The sequence below is a fragment of the Hipposideros armiger genome, unplaced genomic scaffold (genome assembly GCF_001890085.2).
Source record: "Hipposideros armiger isolate ML-2016 unplaced genomic scaffold, ASM189008v1 scaffold_210, whole genome shotgun sequence".
Taxonomy (NCBI): Eukaryota; Metazoa; Chordata; class Mammalia; order Chiroptera; family Hipposideridae; genus Hipposideros; species Hipposideros armiger.
In genome coordinates, this window is record NW_017731560.1 from 678,446 (window position 1) to 686,998 (window position 8,553).

An 8,553-nucleotide genomic window follows, 5' to 3' on the forward strand; every position below is an offset into this window, starting at 1 on the left:
TACTGAAAGATCTTGCTAAATGTTATCCCATTCCCCTTGCCCAAAACATATCTCTTTGTTTCTTTATGTTCAGATGGTGGCTTTTATTCCTGGGGTTGAATTAAGCAGGTACTCCCAAGTTCTGAATGCTTTAAAAACTCCTCAAGATTTGTTTGTTTTTTAACTACTATGGGGTTTCTATTAGGTGTCAGGTACTGTTATAAGTGCTTAACATACAATAACTCATTTGATCCTCATAACATTTTCAGGAGGTGTTTATTAGTCACCATTTTATAAACGAGGAAACTGAGGCTCAGAGAGAAGTTAAGTGTCCAAGGTGATAGCTCTAGGAAGGGGTGGAGCCAGGATTCAAACTACCATGCCTGTCGAACTTCAGAGACTTTGTGTGTAACCACTAAATGGGAAGAAAAAGACAAAAAGAGACCAAGACTTAAAACTGAGTCTAACTGGCAAGAAGAGAAGCCAAGTGTGGGCCTCAGATTCCCCAGCATAAAATAAGGGGGTTGATTAGATCATCCATTCATTCACTGACTTATCAAATACATGCAGAGGGCCAGGGTGGGGGGGGGGCTTAGGGGGAGAGGAAAAAGGCTGTGAGACAGGAGAAATACTGGGTCTCTTCAATACAAGGAAGTGAAAATCTAGTTAGAGAGACAGATAGGCAGAGCATAGAAGTGCTAAATAACTGGCCAAGCTCTGTATTGTGGGGTACCATGAGGAGGAGTTAACTTCCTTGGGGAGGGAGCTGGGGTCAGGGAAGGTGCCATGAAAGAGTTGGCTGGAATAATGGTTGAGTGGGATTTCAACAAGCCCAGAAGGACATAGAAAAGACCGAGGGAGCAGTCAAGAAAGCACTTGTCCAAGAAATGGCCAGAGGGCTGGGTGGGTGAGAACAGAGGCCTTGTAAGGGATATGAAAAGAAAGGAGATTGGAACCAGATTAGGGAGGGCACTGAAAGCTAGGTGAAGGCTCATGAACTTGATTTTGTCAGTGGGCAGCCGTGGCAAGGTTTTCAGGAGGGCAGATGACCTCTTATAGTCCCTTCTACCTCTAACACTGTCTGTTTGATTAAGAACCTTTTTTAAGTGCCTAGGAGTTTTAGGGAAGGTGGGCTTGACCTGGAAAGGCCTCTAGGATAATTTTAGCCTCCTTCCTCATTTTCCCTCCTTTGACTATAAAATCTAGAAAGGTTGTTGGTTGTTTTAGAGTTAAGTTTAAGCAGACATATTGTCTCCCCATCTAGATACAGGGCTCAGAGAGGGCAGAGACCAGACCTTCCATAGCATGCAGTGGGCTGCTGGAATGCCTATCCAGCAGCAACCTGCTGCAACAGGGCTTGTGCATTTGAGATTTGGGAATAGCGAGTAGAGGCAATGAATTCTTCCCTTGGGCCCCTCCCAGGACATAAAGTGAAACACTAGAGAGCACGTAGTGTCTGTAACTCATGGCCAGCCTTGCTGACCTAGTACCTTCCCAGAGTTTACAAGGCTCTTTCTGTACCTCTCTCTTGCCCTGGTACCTTTTCAACTGGGGTGACTTAGAATGAACCCTTGGGCAGCCCTGAGAACCTGAGTTCCAAAACTGACTTCGTCTTCCATTGAGTGGGATGCAGGAGATGAAGGGACAACCAGAAGCTTCAAATTTGCTCCATTCTGACATTCTAGAGATCTCAACCACAGGAATTGTGTTATTGTTGTTGTTGTTGTTGTTGTTGTTGTTGTAGTTGTAGGGCTGGGCTGTTTTATCAGGCAGACAAGGCCTCTGATTGCAGAACAAAGCAGAGAATTGAAGCAATTATCCTATGAATTTAGTCAGAGGTTGGTTTGAGGCCTAAATTACCCTTGGAGCCCCAAGTGCCATTTTTTGTCTCCTAAGCTTCAGGAGGGCAGGGCTCAGGCAAGTGTCGTTCCTGGGTCTCTATGCCACACCTAGGGAGGCTGGTGATCCTGATACTGATCATAATAACGTCTGCATGAGTCCAGTGGTTTATAGTGTACGAAATTATTTTCCATCCATTATCTCATTTGATGCTCAAGGGTGTTCCTGTGAGGGAGGTAGGACAGGTACATTGATTTCCATATTTTAGAGTGGGGGGAAGACCCAAAACACAGTACTTGGCATCAGACTGGTGCTACTCAAATGTTAGGGTTTGCTTAACAGATGTCCTACTGCTAGCTATCAATAAGACAGGACTACGTTCTGGTTCTTAGAACTCCCCAGACAATCCTCTTTCTATTACACCAAGCTGCCTCTCTGAGAGTCCAGGTCCAGGCCAGTAGCTGTTATTGATGGGAGAAACAATTAGAAAAAAATCTGTCTGAAAAGGAATATTTTGGCATCAGATTGAGGTGTGCCATATTGAAAAGAACTCTGGATGTGGAGTCAGGACTACTGTGGTTGAGTCCTAGCTCTGGAGCCCACTAGCCATGTGACTTTGAGCAAGCCACTCATAGATGTTCATAGACTCAGTGTTTTCAATTACAAAATTGAGACTTGTAGTCAGAAAAAAAGAAGAAATAACACAAGTGAAAGGGCTTTGTAAACACGGATGGTATACAAAGGTAAGTCATTATTATTATTATGATTATGTTGTGGTTCTAACCGCACATAAAACAATTATTAATATCTACATTCTCTACAAGGTTTCCCACAACTCTCTCAACCATGCTCCTTGGTTTTCCATCCTCTCCTGTAGGGCAGGAAGTGTGGCCCCCAACAGGAAAGGGCTCAGAGAAGCTAGAGCCTCAGCCAGGAAACAACCATCTTGCCCCAACCTTCATTTCACCAGATAAATGATGCAGCCACATGGTAGACACAGATGAGTGGGAACCAAGGGGTCCAGAACCCATTTCAGCCTCAAACCAAGGAGCAAAGTAGCCCTAAGGCCCTAAGGGCCTTGAGAGAAATGGAGATTTAGTAATTACCAGATTAATTGAAATCAGTGAAGAGAGCCAACCCAAATCAAAGCAGAATTGGTGAGGCCTGCATTATCAGGCTCAATAAAGGCAACCCTCCCCTTATTAATGCAGTTTTGAGTTCATATGTTGATTAGTTTAGATGAATCATTTCCAAATCTTCACTTTTCCTTGGTGTAACTTAGGCCAAAAACCTTTTAAGGTGTGTGTGTGTGTGTGGGGGGTGCATGGCAGTGTGAGAGTGGTCAAGTAAAACAGAGGTTCCCAAAACAAAGTAAAATGACAAGCGTTATAGTCACATTTCTGGCAATACATCCAAGGTGGGTGAGGACAGCAAGAGGGGTCACAGAACATCAGGTCGCAGACAACAGTAAAGCCACTGCAGCCTTAGTGGCTTGCCATGCTCTGCAATACTCACACACATCTTTCAAACCAGGTGAGAAAGATATTCCAGGCAAGTCTCAACTGCCATCTCTAAAGTCTTTCTAAAGGAGAGAAGACACTCCATAATCTAGAAGTGGAACCTCTTGGCCTAGGACAGAGGAGGGGGGCAGGGATGAGGAGGAAGACATTAATCCAGCAGGGCTTCCTTCTAGTCCAAATGACCTCTGGCTTTCTTCAAATAGATAAGTATATAACAAATAATATCAATATATCTGCACATAGATTTTTTTTTCAAAGTCCTGCTATTCATTTCACATTCCATTTACAAAGCCCTCAACCTTCCAGGAACTGATGGGCACCTCCCCTTATGCCCTCTAGGCTGAGGCGATACCTTTGAAGTCCCCACCACCGGCTCAGGGTTGGAGCTACTAAGAACCACAGTAAGACTGAAAGCAAGTCAGCCGGCAGCTTCAGCTCCTTTCGCAAGCTGCTCTCCTCCTCGGAGCCAATGTAGTCATCCGAGTTCCAATGTGGACCACAGGCTTCTCAGCCCTTCAGTCCAGGGGATGGCCTGGGATGTAAACACATATGAGGATTTATTCCTTTGGCGAGGCGGGGAGTCGTTAGGGTAAAGGGTAAGGGTCAAGGGGCTCGGTTTGATGACTGAGGAGCCCGGGAAAAGCGGGCAGAAGCCGAGTCCTCTTCTAGGCAGGTTTTGGCCCGGAGTCCTGCAGGCGTCCCCCTTAACAGACCTTTCGCACCCCCTCCACCTCCTTCCTACCTCGGGCCTCTCGCTCCCGACCCCCCTCCACCAGATGCCTCCACGCCCAGGCTGGGGGCTGCCCTTTGAGGGCCCAGGGGTTTTGCAGCCCTGGAAGTTGCCACGAATGGTGGGCCGCCCGGCAGACGCGAGGCGAGGCAGCGAGCCCCGGCATTTTCCCTTCCCCAGCACCTGTCCCATTTCGGCGCTGGGGCTGGGGCTTCGCCCGCGGGCTGCCTCGGTACCCGAGAGCCACAGCCTTGCATCGTGGTCGCCCGGGTGAGGGAAGTGGGGGGCCGGGAGTGGGGCGGGGCCTCCGGCGGGGGCGCCCCCCCTCATGCAAGACCCTACCCCCCCATACACTAGGTCTAAACGGAGAGAGAGAATCACATATAAAGCATGAGCGAAAACGCTCGCTCTCTGACCCCGAGCGGCGTTGCTCGCCCCCCCCTTCCTGGAGCCGGGGGCTGTCCAGGGAAGGTGGGTCCGTTCTTCCCCCGTGGCCAGTGCGGGGTCTGTGGCTGCCTGGAGAGGTTCCGGCTTACCCGGGGCTAGCAGGGGGAGCCCCGAGAACTGCAGGCCCGCCCCCCCTTCCTCCTCCTCCTCCTCCTTCCCCTCCTCCCCCACGTGTCCTCCCGGAGCCCAGCGGCCTGATCCCAGCACCCCCGCCACCTCCCTCCTCCCGCTTCGCCCGCTTCTCCCGCGGCGTGGAGAGAAGCAAAGTTGCGACAGCGGCCGGGGGCTCTGCCCAGGTGAAGGGGGCTCTGCGGAGGTGGGGGGGACTGTGCGGCCCTGCGGTGGGGGCGGGGGAAAGATAAAGAAACTTGCTTTTCGCGGCCCCCACCCCGCGCGGGTTCGGATCTTGCGTGGACCGAGCCCTCGTGGCGAAACGCGGCAATGCCGCCGGGACCGAGGCCGGCACCGGGACCGGGACCTGGACCGCACTCCTGGGCCGGATCGGCGGGCGCAGGCAGAGGGCCAGGCCAGCACCCAGGCAAGGGCGGGGTGGGTAGCTGTACACCGGACCGAACCCGGGACTCCGGTGGCCTGGGCGCGGGCCGAACCCGGACCCAGCCGAGTTGGGTGGCGAAGTAGGACGTGGATTCGGGGGCGGGGCGCGGCAGGAGGGGGAAACCAGGCCCGGCCCGACTGGCCGGGGCGTGGGGGCGGGGGGCGAGTTCGGGGCACTTGCTGGGCTCCGGACCGAGCGGTAGGGCGGGGCGGCGCTAGGGGCTGGGCTGGACCGGCAGAGAGAGGGTGAGGGGAGGGGGAGCCGGGGGTGGAGTAGGGGCGTGGAGTTACGAGCGGGGTCTGGCCTCGGCCGGGGGCGAAGGTAGATCCGCGGGGCCGCCAGCGAAGGGAGGGAGGCCCGCGGCAGCGCGGCGGAGGGGAAGGCCAGCTTCCGCGGAGTTTGTGCCCCGGCTTCCCGGGCTTCGGCCGCCTCATACGCACAAATGGGGTAGGGGATTGACTGGTAAGTAACTACGAGTGTTAGACGGTGTTCGGCAGCGATTCCTGGAAAAGCGAGGAAAGACACCATCTGCAATTATGCTGAACCCCCCATCCACTTCTTAGCATCTGGATTCTGCTCTCAGGGGGCCGCGGAACCTCCTCGCCACAACCCTTTGACTCTCCAGCACTCTCACAGCCTCCCCCCTCCCTTGGCCATCTGACTCCTCTAGGGGTATGTGTTTAGGGTGGATGACGGCAGGGGGGTATACTTTCCCTCCCGCCGCAGCAGCCTAGTTCACATCTTATTCCTACATGTAGCGTCACTTCGAGTCGTGTGGACATTGAGGTTGAGATAATCTACTACCCACTTCCCACCCCCCCCACCCCCCAAAAGAAGCGATTTGATGGATTTTAAGGACAGGGACGAACCCCTGGAATTTCATGCCTGGGATGAGGTTTGAGGATTGGGATTCACCCCCACCTCACTTCCACTACCAACCCCTCTTTCCTTGTAAGCCATTTACACTGGAATCCGAACTAGGGTGGGGGGAAACGGTAGTATTAATGTGCTTCTCTATCTCTACACAGGGTCGGCGTGGCCAAGAACGGCTAGTCTCGGAGGGAAAGTAGCCACCGGTTCAACTCGGGTCGCCCCCTCTACTACCTCGGTGAGGGGAGCAACGCTAAGAAAGGGATACTGGTGGGTAGGGGCCCAGCATAAGGGAGAGGGCTGGGTAGTCACCCCCGGAGGGACTCCGTTTCTTGGTGGGGTGGAAGACGTGAGCTTTCGGCTTCAGGGAAGGGGTTCCAGGGAGGCAGATAGGGGATGGGGACGACGGGGGCGCTGGCAGGAAGAAAGGGGGAGTCACGCCCTGCCAACAAGGGGAGCCTCCCTCAGACCACTGAGAGAGGCGTCTCAATGTGTCTGCTCTATGATGCCCAGCAGGGGAGATCTGGGGTCTCTGCATTTGCACATTGGATCAGGCACCAGGAGCCTGAGAAAGTCAGGTCAGGGCATAAGGTGGAGAGCGTTGGAAGAAAGAGAGAGAACCCCCAGGCCTTGGCGCACTGATCTTTTCCCTTCCTCAACCTCCTCCTTGGAGGGGCGTCGAGGGGGGTTGCTGGGGATCTTGCATCCCCTCGATGGAGCGCCCCCGCCTCTCTTGGGAGTCTAGCTTTTTGCCCGGCTTGCTGCAGCCACCGCTGCCTCGCTCTCTGGAATCCGCTGGGTCTACACAGCGATCCCCTCCTCCTCGGCTCCCCTCCCAGTGTCACCGGGGCTGCTTGGCTCTGCCCCCTTCGCTGCCGCTTGCTCCTTGCTTTCGTCCCTCCCTCTCTCGCTCGCTCCCTCCCTTCGCCTCCTCCTCCCCATTCCACCCCCCGGACAGGTGGCATTCTGGGAGTTGTAGTCCCGTCGAGCAGGGGCTGGCGCCGCCCGCGGACCCTGCCGGACTCCACTTCCCATCGAGCCCTGCGACCGGCACCCACTCCACCAGGCTTCGCTCACACACACAGACACACACACACACCGCTCTCCCCCTCACTCTTTCGCTCGCCGCGGCTGCTGCCAGTGTGTGGCTCTGTCTCTCCTCCGCTTTGCTGAGCCCTCCCTTCTTCCTCTCAGTTCCTAGAGTCCGACCGCCGCCGCCGCCGCCGAGAGGAGAAGGAGGTCGGTGGCGATTAGGGGCGAAGGGGGGGCATCAGATCCAGGCAGTATGAAGCGGGTGGCGGTACTGAGTGGGTAAGAGAGAGCCCGGGTGGCGGCCTGAGCCTCCCCGCGGAGCCGACCCGGGAACAGGTGCGTCTTTTTTTTCTCTCCCCCAACCCCTCCACCCCTTTTGACTCCCCGGCTTTCTTGTATCCCCCTACACCCCGCTTCTTTCTATCTTAAAACCTTTCCTTCCCCTGTCCCATCTTCGCCCCGCGGCTGCTTTGCTTGCCCCCCGGGGCGCCGTCCTCTTCGTGTCCCCGGACGTAGCGCTCCCTGAAGCTCCCTCTGTTCTCGCCCCTCCCTTCGGGACAGCTCCCCTCCACTTCCCACCTTCGTACCCCATCCCTGCCCTACCCTACCCTCTCCTCACCCCCTTCTCCCTTAGCCAGGTGAGACTTGTTCGCCACAATTCGAGATAGTCTTCTTCCCGGCTGGGCGGGGGTCTCCATGGAAACGGGGTCCTGGATGATCCTGGGGGGGAAACCATTGGAATTACCCCTCTCCTCAGAAAAGAAGGTGGTGGCTACAGTCTTGTTAACTACCTGGCCCCCCACACCCCCACACCCCCCCATCCAGGGATCCGACGATCGGAAGGGAGGCTGGCCAGCAGGGCAGGGCGAGAAAGGGCTTGTTTTTTTTTTGTGTTGTTTTTTTTTTTTTTTGGGGGGGGCTGTTGCTGTCCGTGATGAAGTCTTGAAGAGACCGGGAGAAAATACCCTCCAACCTCAGAGGGGAGGTGCGACGGGTGCTTTTCAGGGCTGCGTTCTTCTCGGTGTTGGGGTGCAGGAACCTTAGGGTAAGGGGTACCCCTAGGTGGCGGCGGGGCCTGGGTTTGGGAGTGGGAGTGCTGTGATGGGGGCAGGGGCAATTCTCCGAGTCCCTGGAAAAAAGGCGGGGGATGACTTCGGAGCGTCCTGGCTCCGCTGCCCTCGCTACAGGGGCGGGGGCCTCCGGGCCGGGCGCGGCGGGGAGGGGGCTTAAATTGAAGGAGGATGAGATCGGGGGGCAATTCCTACTAGCCCTGGCAAGCCAGCGGGGAGATCCGGCGTGCAAGCTCTCCACCCTCTTCGCGCCAGGCCTGGAGGCAAGGGGTCTGAGAGCGAAGCCGAGGGCTGGAAGGAGGGAGGCTCCGGTTACGGGGCCGGGTTTCGGGATCAGGGGCAATCCCCCAGTCTTTGGAGAAGCAGGGCGAGGGATGGCCGCGAACCCCAGGGCTCCCCCACCTGGGTCCTAAGGGGCGTGAGGAACGGACAGCAGGCCCAGCGGAGCTGGATTCGAGCGGATCGCGGCTGGGGCGTGGGGGGGGGCTTAGGGGGAGAGGAAAAAGGCTG

At 55.5% G+C, this 8,553-nt stretch overlaps 1 protein-coding gene and 1 long non-coding RNA gene across 5 annotated transcripts in view; one reads left to right on the forward strand and one right to left on the reverse strand.

Moving 5' to 3' along the window:
- Nucleotides 1-297: 297 nt before the first annotated feature.
- LOC109388878 (uncharacterized) lies at nt 298-3,857 on the reverse strand. Its single transcript, XR_002125275.1, has 3 exons — nt 3,691-3,857; nt 3,334-3,447; nt 298-394 (listed from the first exon to the last, which is right to left on the reverse strand). It is a non-coding gene; the product is annotated as an uncharacterized LOC109388878 (long non-coding RNA).
- Nucleotides 3,858-4,722: 865 nt separating this feature from the next.
- The window catches only part of BCORL1 (BCL6 corepressor like 1), a 63,680-nt gene continuing 59,849 nt past the window's right edge, over nt 4,723-8,553 (forward strand). Inside the window, exons 1-3 of one of the 4 annotated variants that reach the window (XM_019653922.1) lie at nt 5,393-5,533; nt 6,100-6,179; nt 7,136-7,309. The gene's annotated coding sequence lies outside the window, so the exon portion shown is untranslated. Of the gene's footprint in view, nt 4,812-5,392; nt 5,534-6,099; nt 6,212-7,014; nt 7,310-8,553 lie in introns of those variants that run through there. The other 3 variants (XM_019653923.1, XM_019653925.1, XM_019653926.1) reach the window with 3 other exon arrangements.